We start from the raw sequence: 17,427 nt of genomic DNA, 5'->3' as shown, positions 1-17,427 counted from the left end.
TATCATAGTCAGCACATGTCAACATTTATGAAAAATACAAATTTGATGTAAAATGTATTACTTCACAAAATGACAGATATCCACTGTTTTTGACTTAGCATCTTGTACTAGATGTGCTCCCAGTTGTCCAAATACATATGTTTTACCTCAAAATTGTTATTTTTTATTAACTTTCAAGTCCAAAATCATGTGTCCTAAGGAAGTACCAGCATCAAACTATTTCTCAGTCACACTAGTTTGACTAAAGGCTTTATAACAAAATGACAGAAGTGATCTGTTTTTGACTCATCTCACCCAATATTAGATGCATTCCCAATTGTCCAAAGAAATGTTTTACCTGAAAATGGCATTTTTCTTCATGTGTCCTGACTATGACAGTCAATAAAGTGATAGTGCAAAACTGTATTTCCCAACCACAGAAGTCTAATTACAGGCTATACAACCACATTGACAGCTTTTTGGTCAACATACAAAACAAATTTAAAATATATATTTTAAATACTTCTAATACTTCATTGGGAATTTTATTTTGACATAATTTGATTTGTTTTGTGGCCGTATCACAATGCTCAAGAGGGATAATTCCATTGCATTAGTGCTAACTCTATAATATAACACCATTACTTGGAAAGTCAACACTTCATTATAAAAATTAGTTTTTAAATAAACTTTTAAACATGCGCTGATGAGCTTGTTCACCTGCCCCCCCCTCAGGTACAATCACATGTCTACTAGTGTCACGAATGTAAACCATCCTGAATGTTCCTATACACATTTATAATGGGTCAGTACTGTAGCCAAACTTGCAAACACAAGTAGTACTAAAGCAGTACACCATCTTATGCTAACAAACACATGTTCCTCTCCAGGGATCTCAACAACAGAATTTACATCAAGATTTGATGGCAAAACAAGTGCAAAGGCTCCAGCTGACGCTTCCACTACTGACAGTGCAAAGACTCTGACTGACGGTAACATGCATTTACTGCATACTGCATGGTCTCCTAATATCTTAAAAAGCAATTAAAATGCATGCTGTGTAAAAACACAAACACGCACACAAATACACATAACATTTGTATAACGTTTGCCTACAGATGTCCAAAACCCTGCTGGTGATCTATTATATATTCTCATGACTACTGCTGTGGGAGCTGTCCTCCTCCTGCTGCTGGGTCTCGTGGGGGTCTTGTGCTGGAGATACAAAGGTACACACACACACACACACACACACACACACACACACACACACACACACACACACACACACACACACACACACACACACACACACACACACACACACACACACACACACACACACACGCATGCATACAAGTTGTGGGTCACACTGTCTGGTTTTCTAATGTAGTCCAGAGACATGGACAAACGAGGCTAAGAAAGGGGCAAACAGAAGAGAAGAGAGAGCAGGAGACACAGGTGAATGCTCACATACCATCCACTGTAACATAAGAAAAACAACCTCCACATCATTACTGGCACATGTCCTTCAAGGTCAAATCTTCCATGGTGTGTGTGTGTGTGTGTGTGTGTGTTTTTACAGGATTGTTCTGCTGTGCTTTGTTCACCTGTTCAAATGAGTGCTATTTTGTATCTGAATAGTGTGGGGGGGGGGGGGTTCAGATGATACAACACAATTAGTACAATACCATTCAAATAACGGATCACATACATCACGTACAGCACTTTTTTAATTTATTTATTTATTTTTTTTTAATAAGGAAAACCATCTTTGGGAAACAGGTTGTGAAGTTCAGGTTTTGTTGAAGCAGTAACAAATACCTGAGCAGAGGGTTTTATACAGATAGTGTGTGGGGTCCATGGTGAGTTTTTGATACAAAGCAGCTCTTGATGAACATTTTTGATGATGGCTGTTGTGATCTCCAGTTTGAAATCAGTGGAGATGGTGGTGTGTAGGAAGCTCAGACTCCACATCACTTACTGTACTGAGTTACAAAGGGAGATGGACAGATGTCTTATTTCAGAAATGTATCATCCACCTCTACTGCTTTTTGCATGTTGACCTCCAAGTTGTTTTCAGTGCACCACAAAGCCAGACGAGCCACTTGACTCCACTAGCAGTCAGTGTTGCTAACGAGTCCTGTTAGGGTCATTTGCTTGATGATAGCTGGAGATGCACTTGTTGGTGTAGCAGGAGAAGAGGAGGGCTGAGAGTGTCCAGCCTTGAGGAACCCCAGTGCTGATGGATAGGGGCTCTGACAGATAAGGTTCCAGGCACACAAGCTACTTTCTATCTGACAGGTAGTTGAAAATGCCCTGACAGACACAGGGTTCCACTCTCAGTTGTGTTGAAAGCAGAGCTGAAGTCTACAAACATGACTCTGTCATAGGATCCTAGAAGATCCAGATGAGTACAGACATAGTGTTGATTGTGACTATGCATGTTGCAGATTGCTCTGTATGCAAACTATATCAGTCCAAGGAGGTGGGAGTGATGGACTTGACGTAAAACAGAACCAGCTTCTCGAAGCATTTCATGACTACTGATGTTAAAGCTTCAGAACTGTAGGTATTAAGGCTGGTTATATTGTCCTTCTTTGAACAAGGATTATTTACCATTAAATTCTACCTGTGTTTCACTTCACCTGTGCCCTTATGGAGCACAGCTCTTATCACTGCATTCATATGAAAACGGGTCTTCTGGACATGTACCAGTGATTTCACACCACATATAGCATATTGTTGTTGCCCTTTGCATGATGGTCATAGGTGCATAAAGGTTATTGGTGCATTTGAATTGTGCATTTGTGTGTATGTATAGACTCTTTTATACAGTATTTTTTTCGAAAGTGTGCTTTAGTGTTTACACAAGTTTGCTAATTTTCCATTTCTGTGTTTCTACAGGAAGATTCGAATGTCCTATACGCAACTGTAAATCGAAAAGCGAAATGCAAAACAGCACAAGAACAGGTGTGCATCATACTGAATGTGTGTTTTGTAAACATGTGTGTTATGTAACAATTGTTAATGTGTTATTCCTACAGGATGATATCACTTACTCCACTGTAATACACAGTCAGAAAACCAAACCAGCATCCACTCCAATGGATAATGCAGATTAAACAGAATATGCCAGCATCAAATTAAATTCAAATTAAGCACACACTCTCTCTCACACACACACACACACACACACACACACACACACACACAAACACACACAAACAAATGCAATCAAGCAAATGGACAAAAAATAAACATACAAAAACATATATGGTAGCCAGTAAATAGCAAGTATTTTATTTGTTTCTTCACTGTAAATGCCTCATTAGGGGTTAATCTGCTGAAAGATGATTTGAATACTTCTGTGAATTATTAGCTTTTTTGCATGTAATTTATTAGTAGTAGTGCTTTTGGCTTTAATGGAATAAAAAATGATTTGTAAATGTTCACGGTACGGCCCCTCCTCCCAGACGTCTTTTTCTGTGTGTGTCACCCTGTGTTTCACACCTGCTCCTCATTTTGTGTCATCACTGTGCGTGAGTAATTTGTGTCATTTCTGTGCGTGAGTATAACTCTCCTGTTTAGTAGTGTATGTTGTTATTGATTGACCATGTATTAGCCTATGTGCTACATTGTCTGTTGTCTGGTGTTAATAAACGTAACTTTTGTCGGCTCATTCGTGCGTCCTGCCTAGCCTCCGTCGTTACATAAATGTGCATATCATTTTATGTCAAGTGCTTTATTGTTGACTGTAGCCATTACTTCACTGTGAGAATTTATTTCTGTTTTAAAAATAAAGAGCAAAAGCCAGATGAGTGTGGTTTCTATTTTTACCTGCTCAAAATGACACATTACACCTTTATAGAGGTGAGGCACTAAAATGAGTTTAGACTGTGTACTGAGTTACCAGTCTATATGTACACCTGCTCCATAGGTATGACTGTAGAATTAGTTTAGGCTATAAGACATGACACTGTTTCATGGGTTTCTAAATCTCTGAAAGTGTAGGTGGGATGTTTTTCATCAAATTACCTAAATTATTGCAAATTCCATTAGCATTAAAATGTCTTGCCACTGGAAATGACAAATTCTTAATTCTGATGGTCCAAAGGTGTTCAACAAAACAATCAGCAAACATTCTCTTGGTTCCTCCAATATACAGATGAATACATCTCTTGCAAAAGATAAAATAGACCACTCCTGGAGTAATGCATGAGGAGGAATAGGTGATAAAAACGGATCCTTTTATTTTAGTTATTATATTGTCTTTGTTAATAAGGTTTTATGAAGCACATCTAGAGCAGGCTACAGTATCAGTTGTTATTATTATTATTATTATTATTATTCAACGGGTCATTTACCTGTCTTTAAGGGCATGCCTGTTTGTTAGTTTATTATTGATTATACACACACACACACACACACATATATATATATATATATATATATATATATATATATATATATATATATATACAGAGAAATTTCAGACAGCGACCCTTCATAAGCTGTGTAAGCAAAGTGCTTAAGAAGTTGTATATTTTTCTATAGATATCCACTCGACATCTTTAACTACAGTACCTTGCAGCTGCTTCCCAAGAATCTTCAAGTGCACAAGTGCTTCAAGTTTCCAGAATGAATGTATTTAGAAGTATCTAGATAACACTTCCCCTTTGGTCAAACACACATCACTTATGAAAAGCAAGACAATGTAATTTGGTACAGCACCTTTCATCCACAATAGCAATTCAAAGTGCTTTGCACAAATATATAGTAGCAACAAAGAAAAAAAACATTAAAATAATATGAAAGATGCTAATAAAAAGGACACCATGTACACAAGGTACAGGATGGCAACACTGTCAGTGAAACGATAGATAGATAGATAGATAGATAGATAGATAGATAGATAGATAGATAGATAGATAGATAGATAGATAGATAGATAGATAGATAGACTTTGACAATAGAATTTGGCAAGAGCTGATTACATGTGACTGTGATGCATCACTTTAAGTAGTGTGTTAAGCCGTCCAAAATGAGCTAAACTTTAAAAATACATGATGCAATCTGGTTTATGAGAATACATTAGAATTATTTGGTTCAGTTAACCAACTGCCATCAAATCTATTGGTAATCTTGCTGGTATTTAATTATGTTTATCAGGGATATTTTGTACATAGGCTTGTCCTAATTCTACAAATTGGAGTCAGTTTCCCAACAGAGTCATGCAATAACATAAAACAGCAGAGTGCCACTTTAAATACTCCTAACAATATAATGCTGTACATTGAAACTGAACCTAAATTAGTCAATGATGTGTTTATGTACTACTGTGGTTAAAGCAAAACTCTCTCATTAGTTGCATAAATTAATGTGTTTCTGCAGGCTACACACTGGACAGCACAAGGGAGATCAAATATATCATTGCTTGCACAGGAGATTCAGTACTGCTGCCCTGTTCCTGCACTGACCTACACACAAAATCTGAGTTTCACCTTGAAGAAACACAACACTAAGAGAAACACATGGGACATGATCTCCAGTGAAAGTGAACAGTACAGAAACAGAGTTCAGCTGGGTACTGCTCACTCTCCAGGAAATCTCTCTCTCCTCATATCACACCTGACTGAAGGGGAGGGGGAGTGTAAAGGTGTTATCTTAAAAGGAGAGAATATAAAGACACCGTACTCACCATTAAATCTCTATCAAGCACAGTGATACTGTCATCATTAGACTGAACCCACAACTTTTGACTGTTCCAGACCTTCTGTGTTAAACTGTGTTTAGAGCAGTACTATAAGCAGATGTTACTCAAATGCACCATTTGTTGTAATGAATGCCGTTAGGGTTGCAAGCAGTCAGCACTGAGGTAGTAGATGACAATTTTAATTTTAGATTAAAACTGCAGCTATGAACTTACTTGAGCCGTTAACACACGTAATACATAAAACTCTCTCTGAACAAGCTTCTCTCACTTCTCCATTCTGAGAGTGTAGGGATCACTGCAGAAAATCACTCCAGATGAAGCATCTGGGTCAAAGCATTTAGGTGGTGTCATTTTGCTTTTTAATTGAAATCGAAAACATACCCCAAACTAGCACGGCCTCCTGTTGGGTCTACATGAGCTTATGGAGGGTGTCTGTGGTGGTTCAGTCTGCAGTCTGGCAGGGAACGTCGAGATGGAGAACGTCACTGCTTACTCGGTCCTGCAGCCCTGCTCCTGACTCGGTCCTGCTGCCCTGCTCCTGCACTGACCCACACGCCAGACCTGAGAGGTTACACTGTGCCAGGCACAGTTCAACCAGAAACAGGTGGAGTGAGAGTGAACAGTACAGAAACAGAATTCACCTGTACTGCACACTCTCTAAGAAATCTCTCTCTACTCATATCACACCTGACTGAGGAGGATGGCGGGCTGTACTTATGCAATCATAAAGGAGCTCAAAACAGATACATCAGGCTCAATGTACAATGTAAAACATATATCAGTGGGCTTGTATGTTTAAAAATGCCCATAAAAAGTATAACTTTTTAAACATAGCATAGCTTTTAAATAATGACTAGAGATAATGTGTGCAATATGGCTCAGGGCCAACTGTCTCCTAAATGAGTAAAAGGATTATTTCATCTTCATTTTCAACATTCAGAGTTGTCTTTGCGCTGCACCACCCCTCACTCCTCAGTGTTGTTACAGTCTCTCCTCAGACTCTGCCCTACATCCCTCTTTGCTTTGGTCACCGTGATCTTCCACCACATCATCGTGGCTGTGGTCTACTGTACCAAGAGGACCAAAGCTACAAACAACATAAACAAGCTGTTGTAGTATCACCATGCCTCCTGAAATTAAGAATTTATCATCCATTTTACCTCAGCATCAGTTCCTGCCACACTGATGGAGATGGAACAGACAACAGACATTAACAGGCCCACTACAGACCTACACACTTTCTCAATGTACCGTCTATGGACCTAAATACTTGATCAGAAGGACAGCCAAAGAGCTACACAACTGATCCTATCTGGGTAACCCTTTATTTGGATTGTCTGCATTTAGACATTCAACAGACCATCTCTAGACTATTGACTGTTCAAAGTTATGAATATCTTATTAACCAATTCTCAACAACATGTGAGTAGAGGCTTATCTATCTTTCAGCATGTCTTATATTTCACCAATAGACTGCATGTTCCTCATCAACTAAAAGCAAGGAATTATAGTATAGATAGGATAGGTGAATAGATGTTGCAAATAACCATCAAAGTATCTCTAGAGATTGTATAGCCTGCACTGTATAGATGAACAACTGTTCAATTCATTTTTATTGAAATTTAAAGTTCAGTTACACTACAGTGCATATAAATGAGACATTGCAGTTTCTGAGGAGTATTATATTTATTAAAATTTTTACCTTCTCCAGTAAAGTACTGTTTTGATAGTTCCTCTTTTTTATATACACTGTTTATACACTATTTTTAAACATGTATTAATCATTGTTAGATTAATAGTCCATCAAAATGAAATTCTCTTTTAGTCCTCCAGATGGAATTGTTTCTCCATGGTGAGGCCAAGGTTTCTGACAGAGTGTAGAGGACAACATAGTCACCTGGAACATACTGCCTCTTTAAATTTATTCAGACAATTCAGTCTGTCTTTGTAGACATTTCGTTAGTAGTCTATAGACTTATATACTTATAACTTAGCCAGTTTAGCTTTCATTTTAACACTCGATGCACTGCTTCTGGTGTGAAATGGGCTTAAGGCCTACTTTGTTGTAAAAATGTCTTTATTAGATCAACTTGTTGCAAGTTCAGATGTAACACTTTGCAGATGTAAGTTCAGAGGTAATACTTTTAAAGTCTCTTAGCTCTTCAGAAAATCCTCCCGTACCTCCCAGCAAAGGTCAAAGTGCATTTGGTTCAATTTATTTGAAGAAAAGTTTTACTTATCATAATAAACATAAGCAATCTTACCTGTGGACTTCAAGGACTTTTCCTAATGAATAGTGTTTCTCGTCATTTCTTGTCATTGCATGTACAGGTAGAATGAGATGAGTGCAACACTTTTTCCTCTCAGTTACTCAGAGACTATTTGGACTAGACCAACCACTTCTTTACATATAAAGCTTACATCTGTCTTCTAATTAGTCATGCCATTTAAAAATGATTACACATGACATCCACTTATTTAGTTGAATAGAAGAAGTCAGATGTTGCAACTGACCTCAATCCTGGGGACGGTCTCAGCACAGATCAGGGACGGTTGCAGCATGTTACATATACATTATTTTTACTTTTGCTTTTTGCCTCTTAATTAAATCTTAATTAAATTAAAACTAGAAACAGACTTCCTGGCCCAAGAGTTCAAAGTGTCATGCCCAGCAAGGTTGCTTTAAACCTGAGCACACTTCAGACCGTTTCACTCTGTAAATCTTTCCAGACCCAAGAGGTCACAGAATCATAGCCAGCAAAGTAGCTCTGGGCCTGGGCACACTTCAAGCAGTTTGACCCTTTAAATAAAACTAGAAACAGACTTCCTGGCCCAAGAGGTCACACAGTCAAGCCCAGCAAGGTTGCTTTAAACTTGGGCACACTTCAGACTGTTTCACTCTTTAAATCATTCAAAGCACCACATTTCAAGGCTCAAGAGGTCACAGAGTCATGCCCAGCAAAGTAGCTCTGGGCCTGGGCAGACCATGCAGTTTGACCCTTTAAATAAAACTAGAAACAGACTTCCAGGCCCAAGATGTCATACGGTCATGTCCAGCAAAGTAGCGCTGGGCCTTGGCACACTTCACGCAGTTTGACCCTTTAAGCAAAACTAGAAACAGACCTCCAAGCCCAAGAGGTCACAGAATCATACCCAGTAAAGTAGCTCTGGGCCTGGGCACACTTCAGGCCATTTGACGTTTTATATAATGGAATCACCAGACCTCCAGGCCCAAGAGGTCACACAGTCGTGCCCAGCAAAGTAGTGCTGGGCTAGGGCACACTTCATGCACTTTGTGCCTTTAAATAATACTACAACCAGATTTCCAAGCCCAAGAGGTCATACAGTCATGCCCAGCAAAGTAGCTCTGGGACTGGGCAGACCATACAGTTTGACCCTTTAAGTAATACTACAACCAGACTTCCAGGCCCAAGAGGTCACACAGTCATGCCCAGCAAAGTAGCTCTGGGCCTTGGCACACTTCACGCAGTTTGACCCTTTAAATAATACTACAATCAGATTTCCTGTCCCAAGAGGTCACACAGTCATGCCCAGCAAAGTAGCTCTGGGCCTGGGCACACTTCATGCAGTTTGACCCTTTAAATAAAACTAGAAACAGACTTCCAGGCCCAAGATGTCACACGGTCATGCCCAGCAAATTAGTGCTGACCCAGGGCACACTTCATGCTCTTTGTGCCTGGGGCTACAATCCTGCACTTTTAAAAAATAATAAACCATTTGAAGCGGTAATGAACGGAGCATTTAATTCTGTTTGTCTAGTGGCTCAATTTCATAATATAAGCATATATTATGCAAGAAAGTGTTTGCCTAACTGCATAGCCTTGGTACTGAAACACCCGAGAAAGATGAGCCTTGTTTTGTTGAACATTGTATTGTGATCAATAAGCCTAATTTTCAGTTAAAATTGTATAATTTCTTAAGAATTTATTATTATAGTTGTTGTTTAGGTTGCATTTTGATCCTTAATGAGTGTTCAAATGACTTTGGATTATAACGAATACAGAGTGAGTGAATTGTACCTATGTGGAATGATTACTAATTAATTAATATATAGTTTACATGTATAGGTTATATTTACTTTATTTATTTAGATTTTTTAATCTGAGCCTGATAACAAAATGATAGCGTAAAGAGGGGGAAATGATTTTAAAATGTGATTTATAATATGAGACTATAATGTCATTTCAGCTGCACTTTTTTCATTGTTCTAAACAGCCACTGAACAGAATTTAGCGCTCCATTATGTCATAATGTGTGTCATTCTATTTCTGACCCCAGATCAGTTTATTGAGTGGATTTGCCGATGACGATCATTTTAGACAAAACATCAACAGAGACTACAAACAATTCTTCACGCATAAGAGATACTGAGAAGCGAAAACAAAACGTAAGTAGAATTTAGTTTTATTTACAAAGGCAGATACTAAATATTTGATAACGGAATCGTATTATAAACAAGTAGCCAATATGCGAATTTAAAATGAGAACACACATTTTAATGATAGAGAACTTTTGACTGAACGGAGAACTAATTAGTGGGCTGATAGTGAGCTCCCCGCCCCACTAGTCACGTGGTACGGCCCGCCGCCTGCAGTGGGAGTTCATGGTCTTGTGTGAAACCACGACTATGTAGTCACACACACCTGCAGCGGGTTATTCTCCTAATGTCTGTGTGTGTTTATCCCCCGGTTGGTGTGTGTATCCCTGTCGGTCTGTGTTCTCGCTAATGTTCACGTACGTGGTGCATTTTATGTTTGTAAGCTGTGTTCAACGTTGCTCATGTTCATCTTGCCCGTTTCGTGTGAGCGCCACTGTGTTCGTTATTCGTGTTCGTCTAATAAACGTCTGTCTACGTCAAGGGAGTTTGTGGGACCTGCGGCACTCGGGCCGTCTCAGCTGTTTAATTTAACGGACCACACAAATATTTTAAAATGCGGCATAAGTGAGTAGAGAATGAACTAACTAAAAGGAAACGTTGATGAATAAAAGGAGACGTAGCTGAAAATATTCGCGTAACTGAACTCCATTAGATGAAATGCGTTGACTGAGACAAGGGAAAGTGACTTCTGCGCTTGTTTTAGAAAAGCCTCTGTAAGACCACGAGTGTGGCCATTATGCACTGTCGCACAACAGACAACCTTTGTTTCACATTTATTAACATTTGTAGAAGAAATTGAGCTACGGGTGGCCATTTGTTCGGTTACATAATAACTGTATATAAATATATAAAGTCTACAGGCTTTGATTTCTCATTTCCATATAGAGATATGAAACTGGGGTACAAAGGTAATCCTGTGCACAAATGCATGTAAAATAAGCCTTGTTTTGTAGAAAACTGTGTTGTAATCAAAGCCTAATTTTCATTTCAAATTTAATTACTTCTTAGGACTAAATCTTTAATTCTTAAAAATTAAAGGTTTTTTTTAAATATCCAAAAACACATGCAAACTGTTTCAACTTTTTAAAAGAAACTAAACAGCTTTATTATCATTCAGTGCAGTAGAGCTTTCTTCTGCCCTTTCTAGATGCCAAGGGACAACTTCATTATTAATATTATTACCAGAAGCCAGAAGAGTCATAGAGACCCTGCTCCCATTGCTTGGTTTAAGCAACATTACTGTGCCAATCTGGGAGAAAGTGTAAGTGTCTACATCTTTTTTACTGCATCCACGGTTTTATTTATTTTGCCTTCACATTTTCCTGACTTGTACAGATGGCAATCCAAAATATGCTGTCCATTAGTGGAGTTTCCACTGCCCAGGTGGGGTCAATGGATGATTCATTTCCTTTACAATTCATCACTGATTATTTCTCATTTCTCACTCAAGAAACAGGAGGACTGTAAGGAGGTTCGTACCATCCGGAGCATAACTGCTGAACACATTATGATCATAGAGTCAACGGGAGAGATTTGCTCTTTGGACCACAGTGTACATGTAGAAGGTGCAGATGTACTTTCTTGCATAAATCTAGCTTTACATTAAGAACACACAGTAGGACATGATGTTTGCTCACTTTAAATATGTTCCTGTACTTTGTTATGTAATTGCATTTTTATTGATTTTTTGGGGAAAAAAAAACATCTGTAGATGTAAGAGAGGATCTGGGTGGAGTAGGGGAATCTATTACAGAGGCAGTCAAAGTGGAGAACACCCCAGCTGGTGAGTAGCATCAAAGCACCACATCAATAATCAGAGTTTACATACATCCACTCCATGGACACCAGTTTAAAAATTCTACTTTTATTTCAAATATAAAGGCTCAGAATGCAAGAAGTTGAAGAGAGTACGCATCTTCTTCAGACGAGCATGGCAGGCTATAAAAAGCACCTTGTCCTGTGCCAAGCGCTCCAACAAAATTAGCCCTACTCTTTAACTTTTCCCAGGTCTTTTTACCAATTTATTTTGTATTTCTTTTTTCCCTTCATTTTCCCCAACCTGTCTTTTCATTTTCTGAACATCTTTTGACTTTTTGATTTATTTCTGATTAATAAATTTTACTTCATGCAAATATTTTGTTTGTTTGCATTCTGGACCTTTTAATCATATTTTCATTCTAAAACCAGCCAGGTTATGATTCTAATTCAGCCAAATAAATCTTGAATGATTCAACTCACTTTAATAACATTTTTAGATTATCACATATATGTACAGTTTCATGTCACTCAGCATTAAGAGAGAATTTCACACTCACCTTTAGTGAGAGGAAGTACAGTAAAGAGAAAACACAAACTGAGCATCCTTGTCTCTATGGAAACACCATTGACCTCCCAGCACACACTGACAACTCTACACCCAGATCTCCACTACAACTGTGGACACACACTGACTCCAGAACTCTCACAGCATTACTTCAGTACTCCAGACCCTAATGTCCACCCAGCAGAGAGGAACTGGGAACAAATGAACTTGGCCAGAGCTCTTATTTCTTCTTTTCATTTTATCATTAGCGGTTCTTTTTAGACTTCCCCGAACAGACATGGTGCTACATCATCCTCTGACTGCTGAGAAATCTTGCTGTCATTTCCTGTTCTGTGACACGATGCTTCATGATACAAACACCCACACTGCCCAAACGACTGCTTCTGTGAAACCATATTCAAGATACGCAAGTTACTCTGGATTGTCCAGGTGTTAATGACTGCATGCTCAGTGGTGGATGGTGCTTTGTCTTGGGTGTTATCTTCTCTCTTCCCTTCCTGCACACGATGCAGTCCCCCAGGGGGCTGTGGTTTCCAGTTGAGAGTATGCTGTACACAATTGACTGCTGATTGTGTTGACAGGATATAAAAACATGGTGCAGTGTGTTGATTGTAAAGCATTCCTGGGTACTGAGAAAGGCACTATATAAGGGTAAAATCATAATTTCTAGCAATAAATAGACTCGAAACAAAACAAAAAAACTGTGTGTGATCACTGCTTCACCCCAACAGTGCAGAAACAGTTGCTGCTTATGGTCTAAAAAGGGCTCTGGCTTTAATCTGGTAAAATCTACGCTTCAGTGTCAGTGCTAGCTCATTAGACAAATGTAGTCTAAACGTCATTTGTTATATATAAAATGCAAAATGGTATGTTTAATTTTTGTGGTTTGGACGCCCATGTTTAACGATGATCTCAAAGCATCTTGTGAATGCCCCAGAATAAAGTGTATCTGTTCTGGTCTGAGAGATCAAGGTGTCTGACGTCTGTTGTGGTTTCATTTCTCAAGGTTTCACGCAGTGGGCGTCCACCAGATCAGAGTCTAAAGCCCATTTTAGACCAGAAACAGCAACTGTTTCTGCACTGCTGTGGTGGAGCAGTGGTCACACACAAGTTTTTTTGTTTCAAGTCTATTTATTGCTAGAGTTTTCTATGATATGACTTTACCCTTATATAGCGCCTTTCTCAGTACACAAGAGCAATCGGCAGTCAATTGTGCCCAATCTTCAGTCAACTGGAAACCACAGCCACCCGGAGGACTGCATCATGTACAGGAAGGGCAGCGAGAGGACAACACCCAGGACAGAGCACCATCCACCACTGAGTTCGCAGTCATTAACACCAGGACATTCTAGAGTAACCAATCAACCTAACCTCCATGTTTTTGGCGTGTGGGAGAAAGCACCCAGGAAACAAAGAGGAAACCTACGCAGACATGCAGAAACTCCTGAGACACCAATTCTGAAACGCAGACATGCTAACCACCAAGCCACTGTGCACAGTACTACATAGTGCAGTGTAGGCCCAGACTCAAAACAGCACAACTGGCTACATTTGAACTTGTAGTCCTACTGCAGTGGTAGCACCACCAGATGGCCATAACATTGTTAGAAAGTCAAGGTTCGGTACACAGAAAAACAATCCAAAGAACGTTCGGTATGCATAGGACTCTAGAGGCAATACTTCACAGTGTCCTAATGTTCGAGACAGGCTTAAATAATCAAGTACACAGGGGAGTTCAATATTCCGGTAATGACGATCTGACGTGAAGTTCATGATTGGTGGAGTCCTGGGTTGGGTGACAAACAGCCTGCTGGGTGCTGTACTGTGAGGAGGAATCGGGCGAAATGACACATATGGGCTGAATGCTGGAATATAAATAATGACCAAAGCAGATATTAACACACAAAGATGATTTTTCTAATGCAAAGATGGTACAGATAAGTGTGAAAAAGTAATGGAGGGCTAAGACTGGAGAGACAACATTTCACTGAGACATAAGACAATAAGAAATGGCGTCCTTGGAGGGTGACACTCTACTTTGGTCGGGGGGGATCAAGAAGGGTAAAAGAAGATCCCAAATGTAAGGTCTGCAGTTGTTCTCGAGGCAACTCCTTTGTTGTAAACCATACTGGTGTCAATAAATACATCTTCTGTTTTTCTCTACCATCCTGAATGTTGGCTGTTTGAATGCTTTGATGTTTTGCATGACTCATCATCTCTGTAAATATCTGAGCATCAAAGTTTCACATTCGCTATTACCCTCGGTCGTCAGGCATAGTGGAATGAACACACTACATGATCAAAAAACTGCTAGCTGCAGTTCTATGTGAAATGCATATGACTCCTAGTGCAACCACAAAAGTGGCCCCTTTCGAAGTTTTGATGGGAAGACCATTTGAGCCAACCAGGCCTCCTGCTAGCTGTTTGGCACACTCTGATTAGGTTGTACCCTCATTAAGAGCCACCAACTCTGCCCCATAAACCAACTGCCAACCGACACTGACGAAAACATGGAGGAGCAATGCAATGCACCATGTGCCTCGGTGTGGTTTTGTCTGCATGCACAACTCCCACAACCCACCAATCCCACATCCCACCAATCACAATTTCAATATGTAACCTGTGACTGTCAGGTTGATCAGGGGTGAGGCACCCTGACAGATGTAACATACGTATGTCACAACAAGACTTTTCTAAGAGGGGCCTTTGTGAAGCTGTTATGTAGGGTGATGCCACCTGAAGGAGATCCGGCTAACAAACCCTGATTAGCTCCCGGCTTGTGGCCTCCCTCTGGTAGCTGTGAACTGGCGAGCCACCTGTTACTTAACCAACATCACATCAATTAACAACACTGGAGGACGCCACAACTGTTCAATGAACAGGTTGGTATTTCCATGACTTTTCAATGCTAGGCTGCACACCGTTGTCAGGATCTTCAAATATCCTCTGACAAATGGTTCCATTTAAAAACAGTATAATAGCTATTTTTAAATCATTTATCTTTGCTCTGTTGCCAAGCAGAGATTCTATAGACATTTTAGTTACTTTATAATGTTGCCAAGCAGGTTTTCTATGTTTGTTGTCTGCCAAAACTACATTCTTCCTCTTTTTTGTCACTCATGCTGTCTATATATTCTAAGCCCTGTGTGACAATAAGCTGGAGCACTTCGGAGTGTTTGCTGACTCAGTGTCTTGTGTGCAACTCAGGACTTCTCACCAGGCACCTGAGGTTCACAAAGATGAAACCGGACTCCTCACTGAGGGTTGACCATCCAAATGCTTAACACACTGCATTGTGGGTAATAAGAATGCTCTGAAATTAAAATGCTCCTTAACATCTGTTCAACACTTTTTAAAAGTCTCAGGAAGCCAATTCTTTAGCTGTTCTAATTTAATGTGCTATTTTCATTAATAAGAAGAAAAGATGCCTTTGAACCGATAGTGAAATGAAATGACAAAACAGGGTGGTAAAAATATTTGGTGTGCGTGTTGGGGTTAGAAGTTTGTCAAAATTTCATTTGAATACACTTCCTTTTGTTATGGAATTTTGAACAAACAGCAAGTCAGACGTGATTAAGAGAGTAATTTAATAAGAAAAAGAATAAAATAAATGTTTGGCTCTCCTCAGGTAGGGAGCCCCGAGTATACAAAACCGTGGCTAGTTATACTACTCCTGTGCTGTCTTTAACCAATCATCTTTTCTTAAGCAGCTCTTCTTTCCTTTGTTGCTGTGGCTATAAGCCAATCAGCTCTCGGCTTGGTTTTTTCCACAAACCAACCCAAACTGACTCCAAACAGTGTGGGTTGTGTGTCAAGTTGACCTTGATGTTAACAGTTCCTGATACATGTTCAACTTAATCAGCAACAGGCGGATACAAATGTGCAAACAGCATTATTAATTTACGAGCAAAAGGATCAGTGTGATTTTATATGAATCACATAATACATAGTTTCGTATCATTTTCCATCACATTTCCTCCCTTTGATTCTTATACAATCATTTGTTAATTATCAGAGAATACAGTGTGCAGGTACAGGGTGTTATCCTCATCCAGGTCCTCTTTAGTGACCTGAATAAGTTGGTATCTGGTATCCATATTCATGCGAATAGTACTAAGCATACATTGACATAACAAGGGTCCACAACATATAATCAAGGCAAGTAGTAAAATGGATGGGAGAATCATAATTACAATACTTTTCCACATTGAGAATAGAGATCCCTGTTTCCAGTCCCACGGTCTCACTCCGGCTTCTTCAGCATGAAGTTGGTCAGCAATCTTACTCATGTGGTCCAAGGCCATGGAGATATTACCTCCAGGTGCATCACTGGGCGGTATGTACGTGCAACAATGGTCGCCTATCATCGAGCACACTCCCCCTTCCTTAGCGAGGAGCATGTCCAAGGCCATGCGGTTTTGTGTCGTCAGTAGTACTTGGAATGGTCCTCTCCACCTGGGTTGGCTCCACCGCTTCCTCCTGAAGTCCTTAATCAGCACCCAATCGCCTGGCTGATGTGTATGGAGGGGATTGTCCGTCACCTCAGGAAGGACTGCCTTCAGCTGCTTAGACACATGGAAAAGAGATTTGTGCAGAGACACACAATACTGCAAAAGCGATTCATTGATCAGTTTAGTATCCCAGTCGGGCGGACCTATCCCCGTGTTGGGAGGCCGTCCAAACACTCTCAAAAGCTGATAAGCCTGTTCGTGCCTGCGACCTGGTTTGACATTGCCACAGGACGAGGGGAAGGCATTTTACCCAATTCATGCCTGTTTCCTGCATTAATTTAGCTAGACCCCCTTTAATGGTACCATTTGCCCGTTCTACTGCCCCTGCACTAGCAGGGTGATAACTGCAGTGTTTTCTCATATCCACCCCTAGGTATTTAGTCAGAGCCTTTAGCCCTTCATGTACGAAGGGTGTCCCATTGTCACTGGACACTCGTTGTGGCAACCCCCATCTGGGAATTATTTCTCTCAGTAGCCCTTTTGCTACTGCATCACTATC

At 39.9% G+C, this 17,427-nt stretch overlaps 1 long non-coding RNA gene across 1 annotated transcript; it reads left to right on the top strand.

Moving 5' to 3' along the window:
* The first annotated feature begins 11,212 nt into the window (after positions 1–11,212).
* Positions 11,213–11,872, top strand: LOC145660201 (uncharacterized). The gene is made up of 3 exons (XR_014126386.1): positions 11,213–11,355; positions 11,545–11,659; positions 11,806–11,872. It is a non-coding gene; the product is annotated as an uncharacterized LOC145660201 (long non-coding RNA).
* The last annotated feature ends 5,555 nt before the right edge of the window (positions 11,873–17,427 follow it).

Source organism: Electrophorus electricus, chromosome 2, assembly GCF_041902795.1.
Source record: "Electrophorus electricus isolate QZ-2024a chromosome 2, ASM4190279v1, whole genome shotgun sequence".
Classification (NCBI taxonomy): Eukaryota; Metazoa; Chordata; class Actinopteri; order Gymnotiformes; family Gymnotidae; genus Electrophorus; species Electrophorus electricus.
The sequence above is the reverse complement of the archived record's forward strand: the minus strand, read 5'-3'. Positions and strand labels throughout refer to the sequence as shown.